This window comes from Cervus elaphus, chromosome 11 (assembly GCF_910594005.1).
Source record: "Cervus elaphus chromosome 11, mCerEla1.1, whole genome shotgun sequence".
NCBI classification, from domain to species: domain Eukaryota; kingdom Metazoa; phylum Chordata; class Mammalia; order Artiodactyla; family Cervidae; genus Cervus; species Cervus elaphus.
In genome coordinates this window covers 55822043-55841958 of record NC_057825.1, presented here as the reverse complement: position 1 = coordinate 55841958, position 19916 = coordinate 55822043, and the positions used below count along the sequence as shown (strand labels likewise).

The 19916-nt window shown below is 47.5% G+C and overlaps 1 long non-coding RNA gene across 1 annotated transcript in view; it reads left to right on the top strand.

Annotated features, from left to right (window-relative positions):
* Positions 1 to 17093: 17093 nt before the first annotated feature.
* LOC122703643 overlaps positions 17094 to 19916 on the top strand; it is a 47627-nt gene continuing 44804 nt past the window's right edge. The window contains exon 1 of the long non-coding RNA XR_006343548.1: positions 17094 to 17236. This is a non-coding gene — a long non-coding RNA (uncharacterized LOC122703643). The remainder of the gene's footprint in view (positions 17237 to 19916) is intronic.

Sequence of the window (19916 nt, the reverse complement as noted above, 5' to 3'; positions counted from 1 at the left end):
TTGCAAAGACTGACTGACTGAGCACGCACACATTCTAGGTCTAACATTAGGCAATCTTTATCTAGGGGTCTGGTACTTACACACGCAGGTCTGCCTGACTCCAACACTCTGGAATTTTCTAGGACTCCACGAGCTGGCAAGGCTGGTCAAAAGCACTTTCCAAAACCAGAAGGTAACTCCACCCTTAACCAAGGCACCCCATGGGGATGCTGGCCTCTCCATCAGCTTGCCAGCTAAAGCAGCTGGTGTCCTAGGAGGAGCCGGGAGGTGCGTCCACCCAGTGCCTAAATGTTTGAAAGGGACCAACCTTGGACTTGTAAAACTGCCGCCAAGTTTTTTTCAAGTACTCCTGGGAAAGCAGTGTATTTGCAAATGCCGTAATTCCTCAGCTAAATACCGAGGACAAAGTTGAATGCACTTAAGATCATCCCTGTGCTCCCACATTTCAGAACCCCCAGCCCTAGAGTTGTTGGAGGAGGGTGAGCTTCCTACCTCTGGCTCCCAGGAACCCGAAGGGGAAGGGCCTCCCAGCCTCCTCCAGCTCGTCCCAGCCCCAGAACCACTCCCTGTCAGCCTCCCCATCTCAGAGCAGGAAGGTGAGGTGAGGTAACGTCTCTGCTGATCAGCAGCAGCCACGAAATGAAAAGAATCTCAGCAACGCTGTGTTTAATTTAAAGCAGACCCACCCGCCTTAGCCAGGCTGCAATTTCACTCAGAATAACCAGTTTGTTTTTCTTGGACATTCCAGGAACTAACCAGCCACCCCATGTAAAACCCCAGTGGGAATGTTAGGGGGGGTCTCTTGCCGGGGACCACATGCTCCCTGCCACCCCATCATTTGCTGCCTCGTTCTCCCTCAGGGACTCCTGCCTCAGGGGAGCTGGGCCTCTCTGGGGGTTGACTTGATGGCTGTCCTTTGCTCCCTGTGGCTCTTTTAGTCCCAAGCACCCGACTCAGTCCCCAGAGTTGTGGGGGTTAAAGGTTGTCAAATGGATAATAGCATCTGGTCCATTCCTCCAGTGTGCTCTCTGTGCCCTGCTGGGCTTCCCAGGTGGCATTAGTGGTAAAGAACCCCACTGCCAAGACAGGAGACATAAGAGATGCAGGTTCAATCCCTGGGTTGGGAATATCCCCTGGAGGAGGGCATGGCGACCCACTCCAGTATCTTTGCCTGGAGAATCCCAGGGACAGAGAAGCCTGGCAGGCTATAGTCCATTGGGTCGCAAAGAGACAGATGTAACTGAGGCGACTTAGCGTGCACTCTTTACCGTCCTGTCAAGTCCTTACCACATCCTAGTAAGGTGTGCCAAAAGGTTTGGTTTTCGTTTTTTAATGTTTATTTGTTCATCAGGCTGTGTCACGTCTTAGTTTCGGCATGTGTGATCTAGTTTTCTGACCAGGGATGGAACCCCAGGCCCCCTGCTTTGGGAGCTCCAAGTCTTAGCCACTGGACCACCAGGGAAGTCCTATGTCAAGTTTTTCCTGCTCTTTTTTACAGATGGTAAAGCTGAGGCTCACGGAGGTTACCTCACTTCTCCCAGGTTTCCAGCTGGAATTGAAGCTTCCCCGTGCCCCCGCACCCATCTGAAGCCCAGGATCCTCTGTTGCCCATCTGGACACCTCACTCCAGCCCCTGCCTGAGGGCTTCAAGGGTTTTGCCTGAAGGCGGTGCCCTTGTTGGTTATATTATTATGTCACTCAAGTGACAGCTGGTGAGAAGGGGTGCTGTAGTCATCAAGTTCTGTCTTCTAGTTGTTGTTCATGGTTTAATCGCTAAGTCATGTCCAACTCTTGCGACCCCATGGACTGTAGCCCTGCAGGCTCCTCTGTCCATGGGATTCTCCAGGCAAGAATACTGGAGTGAGTTGCCATTTTCTTCTCCAGGGGATCTTCCCGACCCAGGAATTGAACCAAGGTTTCCTGCACTGCAGGCAGATTCTTTACTGACTGAGCTATGAGGGAAGTTGTTGACACTCCCACTTTGGATTGAGTTGACTTGACTTGGGGCCTTCCAACCCCTGGGGGTGTTTTTGTCTCCAGGGATCTGCTGGACACCTGGTCCCAGCAGGACTAAGCGGCCCATGTGGTGAGACAGTGTTGGATGGAGCGAGAGGCAGGCTTCTGGGATCTGGGTAAGTCCTGTCCCCTCTCCAGCAGCAGCTTCTTCTCTATAAGGTGGTGAATGGGGATGGAGAGGGGAGGGGCACAGACTTCTCAGGCCTCTTTTTAAAGAACCATATAACCCATGCTAAGGGCTTTGGGTTTTTGCCTATGTGTGCATGAGTTCTCAGCCATATCCAACTCTGCGACCCCATGGACGATAGCCTGCCAGGCTTCTCTGTCCATGGGATTCTCCAGGCAAGAATACTGGAGTGGGTTGCCATGCCCTCCTCCAGGGGATCTTTCCGAACCAGGGATCGAACCTAGGTCTCCTGTGGCTCCTGCATTGCAGGGGAATTCTTTATCACTGAGACACCAGGGAAGCCCTTCTTAGGCCTCTTTCTATTTTTCACTCATTTTTTAAAAATTTATTTTTTGACTGCTGCATGGACTTTTTTCTAGTTGTGGTGAGCGGGGGCTACTCTCTAGTTGCAGTACCTGGGCTTCTCATTGCAGTGTCTGCTCTTGTTGTGGAGCACAGGCTCTAAGGCTTCAGTAGTTGTGGCCCATGGGCTCAGTAGTTGCAGCTCCCTGGCCCTAGACTGCAGGCTCAGTAGCGGTGGCACTCCGGCTAAGGGGCGGCACTCGGCTGCATGTGGAATCTTCTAGGATCAGGGATGGAACCCACGGAGAGAGGCGGGAGACAAGGACTCACTCCCACACAATGTCCCCATTGACACTTGTGGATTGGCAGGTGGATTCTTTACCACTGAGCCACCAGGGGAACCCCTCAGGCCTCTTTTCAGATTCGTGCAGCTAGGCCTAGGCTCCAGGAGCCCTGGGAGGGAGGTGATGGGAGGAGTGACAACCAGGGAGCAGCTTCTGGAGCAGTTTTCAAGGTTCAGGTGAGGAGAAGACAGAGGGCTGGGCCTCAGCCGAGCCCAGGCCTGGGTGGCCCAGGTGGGTTTATTCTAGTGCCCCAAGGCCAGTTCCGGAGTCTGGTCTTCCTCCTCTAGGCCAACAGGACACAGCAGTTGGCACACTCTGGGCATAAAACTGCCCCAACCAGAGGACAGAGACTGTGGTGCTGTGACCTACCAGCCTCCCGGGCCTCTCTGCCTGGCGTCTTCTGCGCTCGCAGGGCTCAGGGTGGCTGGGAAATGAGATCCCTGGCCTCACTGCTGGCCTGCCTTGGGTTTCACCGGGTGTGTGTAGGGACAGCAGGATGGGTGGTGACTCCCCGGGGGGCCAGCAGGGGGAAAGTGGGTGCCTCTAGTCGGGTGGGGAGCCTGGAGCCGAGGCCTGGCAGGGGGAACAGTGATGAGGGCCCACTGAGGGAGGTCAGCTCAGAGGACAATGGGCTCAGTGTGGGAGGCCTGGGTTATTGCTTTCCCTCTCCACTCCCAAGAGAGGTTTCCATGGCACCCAGCCCCGACTCGGCCACAAGTGTCAATGGGGACATTGTGTGGGAGTCCTTGTCTCCCGCCTCTCTCCGGGGGGTGGAGGTGGGGGAGGGGAAACAGTCCTGTGAATGGCCCTTAGCGCTGTGCAGAGGGACCGTCTCCCTATCCCCTCCTCCACCTTGGGAAAGTGGGGGGATGTTGGAGGGCTTTCCTGGGACGGCACTGTGTGGGGTCTCCATTTAGGCTTGCTCATCCCAGGAGAGGGACTGCCAGGTGACACAAATCATTTCTCTGCATTTTCTCCAAATCTAAGCCAATCAATTAACTCTCCCCTCTACTGACTCATCTATAGAAAAATGATAAGTTTCTCCAAGTTGGAGGAATGAGAGGCATTTTACAAGTTACCAAGCCTTGAGGACATGCCACTCACTTTTTTTTTTTTAAAACCGAAGAGATATTTTTGTAGCTAGTTCACCTAGTTAAGGCTTAGCACAAGGCAGCTAATGGCAAATGCTATCGTCATTATACAAAGAAAATACTGCGACATTGGCCTGGGGATTCTCAGAAGGGTTTGGAGAAGGGCTGGTAAAAGAGTTGGACCTCAGCAGGTAGAGTGGGTAGAAGCAAAGGTGAAGACGTGGGAAAGTCTAGAGAATCTTGGGGCATGGGGCCTCTTGATGAAGGTGAAAGAGGAGAGTGAAAAAGCTGTCTTGAAACTCAATATTCAAAAAACTAAGATCATGGCCTCCGGTCTCATCACTTCATGGCAAGTAGAAGGGGAAAAAGTGGAAGCAGTGACAGATTTTATTCTCCTGGGCTGGCCTCTGAGAGCTGTCCTGAATTGGGAACAAGAAGCGTGGCACCTGGGGAAATAGGCCCCTTGGTCCTGGAGGGGGGTCCAAATGGCACCACACACAGTCCAGGTGGGACCAGCATCACTGGCAAATGCAACTTCCCCCTGAGTTCGAGAGGTCACATTCCTGAGATGCAGAATGTGACTGACCCAGCTGTTTTTTCAGAGCCAGGCTACACAGGTCAAAGGCCACTGGCCAGCGGATCTATTAAGCCATGCAAGATTCTCAAGGCTAGAATTTCTTTCTTTTTAAAACCAGAATGCATAATTTTTGTACTTAGGAAAAAAATTACATTTACCTTGTAAAAAATGGACTTTTGTTTGTTCATTTATACAGGGAGGAGGAAGGTGAGAGATTTTTGCATGGTCTCGGAAGGGACTGTGGGACAGGCGGTAATAGGTGTGTCGGGGTACACGCAAACCTATGACTCTGAACACCCGAAAGGCCTATACTCAGTCTCAGACAGAGAGACAAATCTCATAGATGTCATGTTGAGCAAGACATCCCCATTTATATGAAGTTCAGGAACAGGCAAAACTAATCTATGATGGAATCTGAATGGAGGTTACCTTGGATAGAAGGATTTGACCTGGGAGGGAGCAGAGGGAGACTTCTGAAATAGTCGGTGGTGGTCTGGATGGTGCAAACCTGGGGAGCGGGATCTATCATCTGTCTATCTGTCTAATCTATCTACCATCTAGGTAATAAATCATTTGGCCATACTCTTGATGTGTGCTTTTAGCACTTTCCTGGTGGTTCAGTGGCTAAGACTCCATGCTCCCAATGCTGGGGGCCCAGGGTTTGATCCCTGGTCAGGGAACTAGAGCCCACATGCCTCAACTAAAGATCCTTCATGCGTCAATAAAGACTCCATGTGCCACACCAAGACCTAGTGCAACCAAAAAAAAAAAAAGTATGCTCTTTATGACACATGTTGCGTTAGAATTTTTAAAAAGACAATAAAAGAGCAATTTTCTTCTTAATTTTCATTTAAGTTCAGTGGGGATCTAGGCCAATAAAGGCACTGGCTCCAATGAAAGAACTTGACATTTTTCAAGGCCAGTGGAGACTTGAGGACCCCGTTTTAGGCTGTGGGATTCCATTTTTGCCAGTTTTCTAAACTCTGCCTCTGAATTTCCTGATTCCCAGACCATTAATATCCTGCCCCACATGATAGGGACTATTTTTAGAGATGATTCAAGAAGAACTTCCTCTCTCTCGCCTGCAGAAAGAGATGCTGACTGAGCACAAGGCTCCTTGCGGGTGGTCTGCGCCTCATGAAGACCTGGGTGATCTCTGGGCCCTGTGCTTACATTTAAAGCTTACATTCAATAACATATCAAGGGCTGCCTTGGTGGCTCAGTGGTAAAGAACCCACCTGCCAATGCAAGAGATGTGGGTTACATCCCTGCTCCAGGAGGATCCTGCATGCTGCAGAGCAACTAAGCCTGTGCATCACAACTATTGAATCTGTGCTCTAGAGCCCAGGAGCCACAACAACTGAGCCCCTGTGCAAAAACTAGTGAAGCCAGAGTGCCCTGGAACCCATGCTCTGCAATGAGAGAAGCCACCCCAATGGGAAGCCTGTGCACCGCAACTAGAGAAAAGCTCCACACACCAAAAAAGACCCAGCACAGCCAAAATTAAATAAATTTGAAAAATAATGTATCAAACATGTTAAATACAACCCACAGTGACTATGATAGATGTATGCATATGTATACATATAACATACTCACATATATGTTGTATATATTTTTAATTGCAAAGTGTTTTTAACTGGCTTTAATAATTTTGCTTTTTAAAATAGTAGGATATGAACAGCACATATTATTTCTTGGTGATCTCCACACACTGTTGCAGAGGAGAAAATGCTACTTTCATTTTTCAAATGTAATGAAATTATTATAAATACTAAATTTACCAGTTAATGTAGCTGACATAATGGTTCGCTTTGTAGGCATTTAATTAAACTTGTATTCATTTTGATTATACAGGGTTTTTTTTTTTTTTTTTTTGTATACTTTGGAGCAAATTAATTTTCTTCCCTAGGATGCAAAGTTTTCCTGTGAGGATAGGGGTCAGTGGATAAACTGGATCTGCCTGGGCTCACCTTAAAGAGGCTTCCCATGTGGTGCTAGTGGTAAAGAGCCCACCTGCCAATGCAGGAGACATAAGAGGTGCAGGCTTGATCCCTGGGTCAGGAAGATCCCCTGAAGGAGGGCATGGCAACTCACTCCAGTACTCTTGCCTGGAGAATCCCATGGACAGAGGAGCCTGGTGGGCTATGGTCCACAGGGTCACAAAGAGTCGGACAAGACTGAAGCAACAGCATGCATGCTGAGGCTCACCTTTTAGGCCAGGTGGGTGGGCCCGGTCAGGCCCGGGGGGGATCAACAGCAGAGCCCACAGCTGGGGTAGGCAGACAGGCTGTGGGTTGTGGGCAGTGAGCATGGGATGGTCTCAGAGAAGAGGTGGCCATTTCCTAGGAATTCGTGAAAATCAACTTTTCTGCCCTGTGGTGATAAGGAAAATGTCAGATTTAGCAGACTCTCAGAATTACAGCATTCTACTGAGTCTGACAAAAATACGAATCTGATGAATCATTTTATTTAATTATTTATTTATTTGGCCATGGCTCACAGCATGAGGGATTCTATTAATAGTTCCCTAACCAGGATTGAACCCATGCCCCTGCTGTGGAAGCTCAGAGTCCCAACCACTGGACTACTAGGGAATCATTTCAAAACGTCCTCTCACATGGTAGATCTTTATGAACTGTATGTACACACAAGCACAGACAAATCTGGAAGAATGTATCAATGACTAGAAACACTGATTATACCTAGAAAGCATAATTGTGGGGGCAGTTTCATTTTCTAAGTCACCCATATCAGTAATGTTTGAATTTTCACAATGATCGTGTAAATCCATCTCTCTCTCTTTTTAAAAGTATTTATTTCTCTAGCTGTGTCAGGTCTTAGTTGCAGCATGTGGGTTCTTTTTAGTTGAGACATGCTGGATCCTTAGTTGCTGCATGTTGAATCTAGTTCCCTGACCAGGCATCAAACCCAGGCCCCCTGCATTGGGAGCATGGAGTCTTAGCCACTGGACCACCAGGGAAGTCCTGTTAATCCATCTCTTTTATGTGATGAGTAAGCTCTTAAATGTGCCAGTTCACTCAAGATGCTTACCTTGAAACTTCAAAATAAAGTTTTTCCTAAAAAAATAAAGAGAATACTAGTGATATGTTCCAGGAGATTGAAAACAGCATGCCAGGAATGTCCTTTCTGTCATTGATTAAAAATCAACAGAAAATTACCCATATGAACATATATTAATAATAATTTTTTTTAAAAAGGCCACCTGGCAAAGAACAGTGAAGCTGTAGGTGGTGGCTTTGATCTATAACCAGTAAGAATGTGTTTCTCATTTTTCTCCATTTTCAAAAACCTTGCTTCCAAAATATTTGTCATGGGTGACATTTCAGCCTTGGTCCTTTTAAAAAATGTGTGACTCTGCTGTTTGACAAGGTGAGATTTGGTTGAAAGGTGAAGCTGGAGATCATTTCTCTAAGGGCTGACAACTTTTTGGTGATAAAGCTTTGGCCATTTCTTCATTGAGGACCTCCCAAGGGTACATGCATGGCTAGTTGCTTCAGTTGTGTCTGACTCTTTGCAACCCTATGTACTATATAGCCCGCCAGTCTCCTCTGTCCATGAGATTCTCCAGGCAAGGATACTGGGGTGGGTTGCCATGCCCTCCTCCAGGGGATCTTCCCAACCTAGGGATCGAACCTGTCTTCTGCATTGCAGGCGGATTCTTTACCCACTGAGCCACTTGGGAAGCCCCCTCCCAAGGATATCAACTGACAGTTTCTAGTCCTGAGAGCTGTACAAGCTAACCCACCCACCTGGGGAAATACACATCACAAAGCATCATCTCCGAACACGCACAGGACACAGCCTCCAGGCTAACTGGGAGCCCATGGCACTTTGCATTATGCTATGATTGTCACCAGGCAAGTTTTTTAATTTGGTGGTCACAGAGAGGACCCAAAAAAGGGAGACAGGCAGGTTACCCCAAAACAAGCTCTGTATATTTTAAAGGAATTAATTTCTTTGGCAATTTTTTTCTAAAATGTGTAGATGAATACTATGTACGTTGATTAATCAGAGGAAGTTCTGCAAATGAAAATTTCAAAGGAGAGGTTTCACCTCTGAGTGTCCAACTTTCCACTGATTGATAGGCTTATTCATTTATTTAGCATTGGCTGTCCCTAAAGGAAGGGCTGGGGGAGGCTGATGGAGCTAGTGGAGGAGATGTGTAGACAAGCCATGTATGACTGTAAGGAATTCACAGTCTAGGGATTTCCCTGGTGGTCCAGTGGCTAAGACTCTGGCCTCCTAATGCCAGGGGCAGAGGTTCAATCCCTGGTCAGGGAATGAGATCCCACGTGCCACAGCAAGGATCAAAGATCCTGCATGCTGCAACCAAGACCTGGAGCAACCAAACAAAGAAATAGTAAAAACAAATATCTTAAATAAATTTCTGTTGTTGGTAAGCCACTTTGTTTATGGTGGTTTTTTTCCCTATAGCAGCCTGAACCAAGGCAGTATCGCTGCGAAATTATACACTGAATGTGATAGTCATAATTTTTCTAATACCCATTACAATAAATGAAAACTATAAAAAGTGGCTGTACAGCATGCAGGATCGTGCTCCCCAACCTGGGATGGAACCTGCACCCCCTTAACCATCGAACAGCCAGGGAAGTCCCTAAAATACCAGCTCACATATCACCTTAAGGTATCTTGTGTGTCAGCCACGGTGTGAACAGCACTTGAGGAAACACTGACTTTGCAGAGGAAGTTTGATACACATAATATGTATTAATAATCATATCCTAAAACAGGGCCCCATGGTCAGAAGGGTCCTGTATTGGGGGTTTAGTGCTCTGCTGTACATTGTCTTGAAGTTTCAAATTTCTTTTTAAGTTGAGATATAATTGACATATAACATTATGTTAGTTTCAGGTGATGCATGTTAGTTTCATAATGATTCTATATTTGTATATATTGCAGAATGTTCACCACGCTAAGTCTAGTTAACATCATTGTTCTTTGTTACTAGTTTTTTTTCTTGAGATGAGAATCTTAAGACCTTTATCAACTTTCAAATATGTAATACAGTATTATTAACTACAGTGACTATGCTGTACATTCCCATGGCTTATTTATTTTATAGCTGAAAGTTTAACTTTACTCATTCCTCCCACCCACGTTCCCACTCCACTCCCGCACTGTCCCACCTCTGGCCAGTCTGTTCTCTGTATGTGTGAGCTCAGTTTTGTGGGTTTTTTTTTTTTGCTTTGGAATCTACGTGTTAGTGAGTTCATACAGTATTTGCCTTTCCCTATCTAACTCATTTCACTTGGCATAATGCCCTCAAGGTTCATCCATGCTGTTGCAAATGGCAGGATTTCATTCTTTTTATGACTAATATTCCATCATGTATCTATCTATAGATAGATAGGGGTAGATAGACAGAGACCACATTTTCTTTATTCATCTGTTGATGGACTCTTAGGTTGTTTTCACATCTTGTCTATTGTGAATAATACTGTAATGAACATAAGGGTACATGAAGTTTTTAATAATTTTATCTTTGAGTTCTTTTTTTAATTTTAAAAAATTTTGTGGCTGTGCCCCATGGTGTGTGGGATCTTGGTTCTCTGAGCAGGGATTGGGCTTGGGCCCTCTGCTTTTTAAAAAAATTTTAAATTTATTTTTGGCTGCATAGTGTCTTAGTTGTGGCCCATGGGCTTCTCTCTAGTTATGGCATGCAGGCTTAGTTGCCTTGTGGCATTGTTCCTGGACCAGGGATTGAACCTTCATCCCCTGCAGTGGTGGGCAGTCTTAACCACTGGACCACCAGAGAAGTCCCTTTGAGTTTCTGTTTTGTAAGTGAAGTCCAGTGAGACAGTGAAGCATGTCCCAGTGGCTTGGAGCCTTGTCTCACACACCACACCTCCTCCTCCCTAAGATGTGGTTTTGGCTGCCCACTCCTCCAACTACCTGTGTCCTAAGCTCTCCCAACTCCCTTTCTTACCTCTGCCCAGAAACCACTGCCCCTCTCGGCCCTGGTGGAGGGTTCTGGGCATATGGGTCCTGCTGTGTCTCAGGATAGGGGATGGGGGCGGCCATCTCTCTCCTGCGCTCATCATGGGCCACTCAGCTCAGGCAGGGCTCTTGCTCTCCCCTGATCCATGTACCTCGCACATCCCCCTTAGGATCACCTGTCTGCCAGGGGTCGGAGCACAGGCCCGCAGGAAGGCAGATGCATGGCTCTCCATGCTGATCAAGCAGCTATGGTGGGAGGGGAGTCAGACAACCAGTGATGTGTGAGCACCCAGTTGAGGAGAGAAGGTTGGCTGGATGCCTGTGAGCATCTGCCATCAATATCCCCAAGCCTGAGGGATCAATAACACTAAACAGAAAACAAAAACACCATGATATGTAGATGATCTTATTTGCAAAGCAGAAATAGAGACACAGACGTAGAAAACAAGCGTATAGATACCAAGGGGGGAAGGCAGGGATGGGATGAATTGGGATTGACATATATGCACAATTTTTAAAAATTATTTATTTATTGCTGCATTGGGTCTTTGTTGCTGCCCGGACTTTCTCTAGTTATAACAAGCGAGGGCGACTCTCTGGTTGTGGTGCACAGGCTTCTCACTGTGTGGCTTCTCTTGTTGCAGAGCACGGGCTCTAAGCATGGGCTTTAGTAGTTGCGGTTTGCAGGCTCTAGAGCACAGGCTCAGTAGTTGTGACGTACTGGCTTAGTTGCTCTGACACACGTGAGATCTTCCTGGATCAGGGTCAAACCCTTGTCTCCTGCATTGTCAGGTAAATTCTTTACCACTGAGCCACCAGGGAAGCCCAAGATATATACACTATTGATGTTCAGTTGCACAGTCATGTCTGACCCTTTGTGACCCCATGGACTGCAGCATGCCAGGCCTTCCTGTCCCTCACCATCTTCCAAAGTTTGCCCAAGTTCATCAAGCCCGTTGCATTGGTGATGCCATCCAGCCATCTCATCCTCTAACGCTACTGATACTATGTATAAAATAGATAACTAATGAGAACCTACTGCATAGCACAGGGAACTCTACTTAATGCCTTTGTGATGACCAGATTGTGAAGGAAATAAAAAAAAAGAGGGGATGTATGTTAACATACAGCTGATTCACTTTACTGCATATATTGTAAAGCAATTACACTCCAATTTTTAAAAAAAAAAAATAAAACCATGACAGGTCAAGAAAGAGCTTTCAGCAGAGAAGAAAAACTTTATATTTTAGTACTTTTAACGATACTTTTTCTTTTTTTTTTTTGAACAGGGGCTGCTATATTTTCCTTTTGTACTGAGCTCACAGGGCTTCCCATGTGGCACAGTGGTAAAAAAATCTGCCTGCCAATGCAGGAGACACAACATGCCGGTTCAATTCCTGGGCTGGGAAGATCCCCTGGAAGAGGAAATAGCAACTCAATCCAGTATTCTTGCCTGGGAAATCCCATGGACAGAGGAGCCTGGTGGGCTATAGTACATAGTGTCGCAAAGAGTCGGACACAACTGAGTACTTGCACACGCACACACACACACACACACACGCACACACACACACACACACACTCTGAGCCCACAAAACATGCAGCCAGTCCTGACCAAAGCAGCACCTGGGATGTCTTGCTGGGACCATGCAGGTAGTTTCTGGGGGGCACTGGGGGATGTTTGCTGGAGGCTGGAGGCTCCAGGGAAGCATCAAGGTAGATGCAGTCACTGCTTTGGGACTCGCAGTCAGATGGGATTTTAGACCTATAGGGCTGGGGCGAGGCAACTCCAGAGAAGGAGCAGAGGTGGAAACTCAGGGTCTGCTCCGGGGAATGCAAAGGCATGGTCCGGCTGGAGCACTAGTCAGGGAACAGGAACCATGGGAGATGACTCAGGAAGCGGGTGGGCTCCTGGAAACTGATCTCGGAAACTGGGCTTGGTCTGTGGTCATGGACAGGAAGACCCAGATAGTTTCTGATGAGGGAAACAATGGGAGTGAAATGTGATAATGGGGTTGGCAAAAGGGCCTAGAAAAGGAGATCTAAGGGAAGGGGCGAGATCGGGCCTCCTGTGTTGATCATACAAGTAACAAGTTACACTTTTTTTTCCAATTAAAAAAATTTATTTTTAATTTCTGGCTATGCTGGGTCTTTGTTGCTGCCAGTGGGCTTTCACTAGTTATAGTGAGTGCGGGCTACTCTCTAGTGGCGGTGGGCGGGCTTCTCATTATGGTGGTTTCTCTTGTTGCCGAGCATGGGCTCTAGGGCAAGCGGGCTCAGTAGCTGCACCTCTTGAACTTGGTTGCCCCAAGGCATATGGGATCCTCCAGGATCAGGGATTGAACCCCCATCCCCTGCACTGGCTGGCAAATCTCAACCACTGGACCACCAGGGAAGTCTCACACTTAAAAAACATGTGTGTCTATTTATTTGTTTCGTAACAGGTCTTAGTTGTGGTGTGAGGGATACAGTGGGATCTAGTTCCCTGACCAGGAATCATACCCAGGCCACCTGCATTGAGAGTGCGGAGTCTCAGCCACTGGACCACCAAGGAAGTCCCCACAAGTTACACTTTTCTTTATAAACCCTGAGAGGTTAGGAACTGAACTGCAACAAGAGGTAGCTCTATGAAGAGAGCATGAGACTAAAGGCAGGGTGGGGTGTTTTGAGAGTCCAGAGAGGAAAGAGGCCAGATGTATGTTATCCAGGCCAAGAAAGAAAGATCTATTCCAAGTCTCTCCAAACTTATTGGATCACACACTAATAAGATATTTTTGAGCACACACCCTAAGATCTGTATCTTATTTATGCATAAATTATGCACTTGCACAATTCTATTATGGTTGTTATGAAACAAAAGCAAAACCAACTTTTAAAAGGGTAACTGGGAAATTCCCTGGTGGTTCAGTGGTTAGGATTCTGGTCTTTCACTGCTGGGGGCCTGGGTTTGATTCCTGCTTGGGGAACTAAGATCCCAAAAGCTGTGTGAAGCAGCCAGAAATTTAAAAATAAAAGGAGTATAACCGAAAATGAAAATGGGCTTCCCTGGTGGCTCAGGGGTAAAGAACCCACCTGCCAGTGCAGGAGATGTGGGTTTGATCCCTGGGTCAGGAAGATTGCCTGGAGAAGGAAATAGCAACCTACTCCCGTCTGGAGAATTCTTGTCTGGAGCATTCCATGGACAGAGGAGTCTGGTGGACTATACAGTCCATAGGGTCGCGAAAGAGTCGGACATGACTGAGCAACTAAACAACAACAAATGAGGATAAAAAGAAGTTCTAAAGTCCTCTTTCAGCCCGCAGTGGGCTGCCATCTTTTCTCTGTTGGAGCCCGGGGCCTGATATTATACCTAGACACTGCTTGTCTCTCTCTATGTTCCCTGTGGAAGCTCAGGACTGTCCTCCCAGATCTTCTCAAGTAGAAGGGGTCTAGGCAGTTTGTGTTTTCCATGTGTGTGAAGTGAGTTGTGTGCAGAGCTGCACAGAAGAGTTGGATGTGGGGGCAAAAGATGCTGACTTAGTTGAGTGTTAGAGAAATTTCTGGATGAGAAAGCCTCAGGGGATTCCCCCTAGTACCCTGTGGGCAGAAACTGTGGCCATTAGGTTACTAGGAGGATGCTGGGAATTTCAGTAACTCGCCAGAAGTCACACAACTCAGGCAGGAGTCGTCCCCAGGTTTGGCTGACTCCAGAGCCCATGTCTACCCCACCAGGCTGCACCACTTCCCCTGGTCAACTTTGGCTCAGGTCTACATTTCTGGAGGAGCAAGTTGTTGGGGTTTTGCTCTGTTGCCTAGGGCTGGTTGTCTGGATGAGGAAGGCCAGTGGAGGAGGCCCTGCTGGGACCCTCCCCACACTTGCCAGGAACATCCATGTGCAGGCAGTCACCCCCATTCAGGGCTTTGTCCTGGGGTTCACCAGAAGTCAAGGGACATGGGAGGACATCTTCCCCATCCCTCTCTTCTCAGGTGGGACAAGTCTGAAGTATGGTCCCCATGCTCTCCTGGAGGATTCTTTATCACTGAGCCACCAGGGAAGCCCTACAATACCTCTGTACATTTAATTGCAAATCTGAAATCATTTGTCTTACGTGTCCTACATGTAATGTTTTTTGTTTTTTAATATGGAGACCCTGATCATTGTTGTGTCTGAGCCAGACCTCCAGAGGGACTGGGGTGCTGTAGAAAAGCAGTGTTAAGTTAAGGGGTGTCAGTCACTGTTGCTGGCATTTCTGAGCCACTGGCCTCCATTACGTCTTTGAGTTGGACCTCCTTCTTTGGAAGGTGGGACTATCTAGGCGTTGGGGACAGAGTGATACTTCCTTTCTAGTACACCCAGCACATTTTCATGCTTTCTTTTTGCATCTTGAACATTTCTAGGAAGTGCTACAGTTTTGTTTTTCTTTTTAAAAATATTTCTTAAACTAAGGAGTCAAGCTGCTGCATTTCCACACAATTGAAATTTATTTGCATTCAGCACAGGTTGTAAGAAACCCGGTTTCTGCTGTAGCTTCCTGTGTTTGGGACGCACACCTGGGGAGGTGAGGCTTCTGGGAAGAGCTGCTGGCACTCACCAGGAGCCAGAAATTTACCCCAGAAGCTTTTGCTCAGTGTCCTGTCATGCTCCTTGGTTGACCCGTCCCAACAAGTCAGCTCTGTGTAGATCCAACTGTTGACATTTTAAGCCCAAGACATCTTTCCCAGCATGCCCCACATTTAAGATATATATTTAATACCTCTTGGAAGGGTGACAGAAGGCTCAAGCTGGGTGTCCCTGAGGGCTGAGGGACAGGAAGATCCTAGACTCCAGGAATATCAACTTCCTTCTTGTCTGAGCTGTGGCAGCTCCTCTAGGTGGTGGTCCCCCCATGACTGTAGGCTTTGCTTTCCTCTCATCCGGTTCTTCCATCTGAATCCTAGTCCGAGAGGATGGTGTTTAAAATCCTGGATTTGCCTTAAGGTGGCGCAGTGGTAAGAAACCTGCCCGACAAGCAGGAAATGCAAGAGATGCAAGTTTGATCCCTGAATTGGGATGATCACCTGGAGTAGGAAACCCACTCCAGTATTCTTGCCTCAAAAATCTCATGGAATTAACCTCCAACTAATAAAAATAAATGGAAAAAAAATTTTCATGAACAGAGGAGCCTGGATGGCTTCAGTCCATGGAGTTGCAAAGAGTCAGGCATGACATAGCAACTAAACACAGACACAGAATTGGGACTAAGGTGAGGCAAATGAGGAAGCCAGGGCACAGAGTTAGGAGGCATTTGTTTTCAGAGTTGGGTTCCTCACCTGCTTTACCCTAGTCCCAGCTCTGCCTGCACAACAAATTACTCCAAAGTTGGTGGCTTCTCTTGTGGCTCAGACAGAAAAGAATCTGCCTGCAATGCGGGAGACCAGGTCTGATCCCTGGGTTGGGAAGATCCCCTGGAGAATGGCGTGACTACCCACTCCAGTATCCTTGCCTGGAGAATTCCATGGACAGAGGAGTTGCAGTCCTACAGTCCATGGGGTTGCAAAGAGTGAGTGAGTGACTAAGCATGCTCACACATTTGCCTGTAGGAAAGTCTTGGTTTTACCTCTTCTATGAAGTGAGAACTCCAGCCTCTTCCTCCTAGAGTAAATGTAGGGTTAAATTAAATGAGAGATCCTGGGAGAGCTCTCACAGGGAGGTTTACCCTCAGAGGAGTGGGCTACCCCAGAAGGCGAGGCCGGTGACATGTGTTCACCATCTCAGTGTTCATATCTGTAAATGGTGATGGTTACGTTTCACTCACAAGGGAATTTTTTTTCCTTTTTCAAAATCTTTATTGAATTTATTACAGTACTTCTTCTGTTTATGCTCTATGTTTTTTGGCCATGAGGCATGTAGGATCTTATCTCCCTGGCCAGGATTGAGCCTGTACACTTTTCACTGAAAGACCAAATCTTAACCACTGGACTGCTAGGGAATTCCCTCAAGGGATTCTTGTGAAATGCAAATAAAATATTCCACATAGAAAGTCCCTCCCAGTAAGTGGTGGCAATTAGTTCCCCGTTGCTGACAATTGCTCTAGAAGCATCTCTTGTCCCACCTAACCCCAGAACTATGTGAACGGTGAGATTTGTGAGTCAGCCATTCTTAGGAAAACTAATGGATACTGAGGACCAACCTAGTGTGAAGGACTGGGGATCAGAGGTGGAAGTGAGTGATGAGACACCTTGGCGTCTTTAAGGAGCTGGCAGACAGACCAGAGGAGAAAGACAGACTGGTCCTCACCATCAACAAATGCTAGGAGAAGGTGTGCAAAACAGTGTGGTATTGCAGGATGGTGGGACCCTCTCCCAGGGCCCAAGAGCAGGCTCTTGTCTAACACTCAGAAATGAATTGTTTGAGGAGACATGTGTGCTGACAAAAGGAGAGACTTTATCGGGAAGAAGCGCCCAGGCTGAGAACAGCAGGGTAAAGGAACCCAGAAAGACTACATCTGCCATGTGGCTCACAGTCTCAGTCTTACAGTAATGGGGTTAGTTTCTGGGTTGTCTCTGGCTAGTCATTCTGACTCAGGGTCCTTCCTTGTGGCGAACGCATGGCTCAGCCAAGATAGATTTCAGTGAGAAGGATTCTGGGAGGCTGGTAGGACATATGGGCTGGTGTCTTCTCTCCTTTTGACCTTCCCCACGCTCCAGGTGTTTGGGAAGAGAGTGACGAGGATATCTGAGCAAGAAGTCACCTGGAGATGTGCAGGGAAGCTGTGCGGCTTGAAACATAAGACATGAGGTGAGGCTGGAGAAGTGCCAGGGTTTGGCTTTTTTCCAGCATCGCTGACAGAACATCAAGGTCCCTGCCCTTCCCTGTTCTCTCTCTGTCTAGTGTCTGGGAGCCGCCACCCTGAGAAGAAAGAGTAAAGCAAGACTTGAAGGGGACAGGGAGACAGGGGCAGGGGTAGGCTTGACACTTCTTGATAAAGAGCAATCAGAGAAGTCCTCTTCGATAAGGTGACATCAAAAGTAAAGGAGCGTGTGACAATCTGGGAGAAACTGTCCTAGGAAGAAGGAGCAGGAAAATAAAAATATCCTAAGACAAGAATGTGCTCAGTGTATCCAACAGGGGCCAGTGAAGCTGAAGCAGAGTGATGTGGGTAGGAAGGAAGAGATGAGGTCAGTGGCTTGGTGGAGACCAGATAATATAAGGCCTGTGGGCCATTGTAAGGACTTGGGCTTTTTTAGGGGGTGGTGCTGAGTGGCATGTGGGACCTTAGTTTCCCAACCGGAGATTGAACCCACACCCTCTCCATTGGGATTGAGGAGTTTTAACCACTGGATGGCCAGGGAAGTCCCAGAAATTGGGCTTTGGTTTCATACGAGATGAGAAGCCACAGGAGGGTTTTGAGCAAAGGAGTAATTTGATCTCACTTGAACTTTAAAAGGTTTTCTTTAGTTATTTGAATGGATGGTAAAGATGAGGGCAGGGACAGGGAGACAAGGTAGGAGGCTCCAGCGATAATTCAGGTGAGAAATGGTCATGGCTTGGACCATGTTGGAAGCAGTGAAAAGGAGCACTGGGTTCTGATGTATTTTGAAGGTAAGCCAACATGATTTAGTAATTATTGTATGCAGGACATGAGAGGAAGAGAGGAATCAAGGATAACTTCCAAGGGTTGTTTCACCTGAGCAACTGGAATTGTCCTTTTCAAGGATGAAGAAGGTCAGGAGAAACACTTTGGAGGGATAGAAGATGGTCAGTCTGGAATGTCCATTCGACGTTCAAGTAGAGAGGTCATGTTGTAAGTTGGAGATAGAAGTTTGCAATTCAGGGGAGAGGTTTAGGCTGGAGATCTAACTCTAGGAGTCATTCAGTCCCTGAGAACTGGATGAGGCAGTATGGAGTGGTAGAGGGAAAGGCCAAGGGCTGAATCCTGGTGTGTCCCAGTGTTTAGGGTCAGAGAGATGTGAAGAATTGGCCAATGAGGTTGAAGAAAATCCGGTGGGGGAGAGTGCATGTCCACACCAGGAGTGTGTCAGGAGGGTCGGGTGAGCTGCTCCATCAAAAGGTCAAACAAGATGAGGTCAGAGAATCACCCATTAGATTTGGCAACAGAAGGTCCTCAGAGGTCTTGACACAAGCTGTTTCAGGGAAGTGAGGCAGCAAAGCCAGTAACGTTAGAATTCCAGCAGGAGGGGAGAAGAGGAATTGGCGATAGTAAATGGATAATTGTCTTAGGGGGAGCAGAGAAAGGAAATAGTGGGAAGTGGGATGAGAGATAAAGAGAGAGACCTCTGTGTTGTTTTGTTTCTCCATCTTGTCACTGAATAGGCCAGCTGTGCTCAGATTCTGCCAGGCACATACAACAGAGGATGTGGGTGTGGACGGGAAATTCTGTAATGATGAGCTGTGAATTCTGTGTTGGGTCAGAAGGGGAAAGAGGCAAGGAAGGGGATAGTTATCAATGAAAACATGGTTGAGTCAGAGACTGTAGGTCTCAACTGGAAGAAGAGGTTACTGGAATCTAAGAGGAGTGAGCTGGAAAGACGGTGTGTGGTGGCTGGAGAGTGGGCCACCAGCAATGAAGATAAGGAAGAGCTGTAGTCAGTGGGGGTGACAGGTTCCAGGGTATGAAGGTAGGAGGGAGTGCTAGGGTTGGAGGTGTCACGGTCAGGAGTGGAGAGTAGGTCATGACCTGAAAGGACACTGCATGCTTGTGTCCCTTCAATTCTTTTCTTTAAGATTTATTTACTTTTTAAATTTATTTGCAACTGCCCTGGGTCTTTGTTGATGCGCGTGGGCCTTCTCCAGTTGCAGCCAGTGGGGTCTCCTCTCTACTTGTGGTGCCTGAGCTGCTCATTGTAATGACTTCCCTTGCTGTGGAGCACGAGCTCTAGGCGCTTGGGCTTCAGTAGTAGTGGCCCACGGGTTTAGTTGCCCCGAGGCATGTGGAATCTTCCAGGACCAGGTATTGAACTCTAGTCCCCTAACACTGAAAGGTGGATTCTTTACCACTGGACCACCAGGGAAGCTCTCCCTTAAATTCTCACGTAGAAACCTAGTCCCCAAGGTGATGGTGTTAGGAGGTGGGCTTTGGGGAGGTGATTAAGTCATGCGAGTGGAGCCATCATGCGTGGGATTAGTGTCCTTGTAAAGAAGACCCAGAGCATTCCCTTGCACCTTCCACGAGATGAGGACACAACAGAAAGATGGCCTGGTTCTAGGAGCCAGGAAGTGGGCTATCATCTGTGTGTGGCTGGATGGTTTGACTTTCCAGTGTCCAGAAATGTGAGAAATAAATTTTTGTTGTTTATAAGCCACTCAGTCTGTGGTCCTCTATTACATCAACCCAGACAGACAAAGTCACTGGGATGTGGAGAGGATCTTCTATGTGAGTGTTGAAATCATCATGAGATAAATAAAAGTAGTGCTGGAGATGGAACTTCCCTGGTGGTCCAGTGGTTCAGGGGCTTTC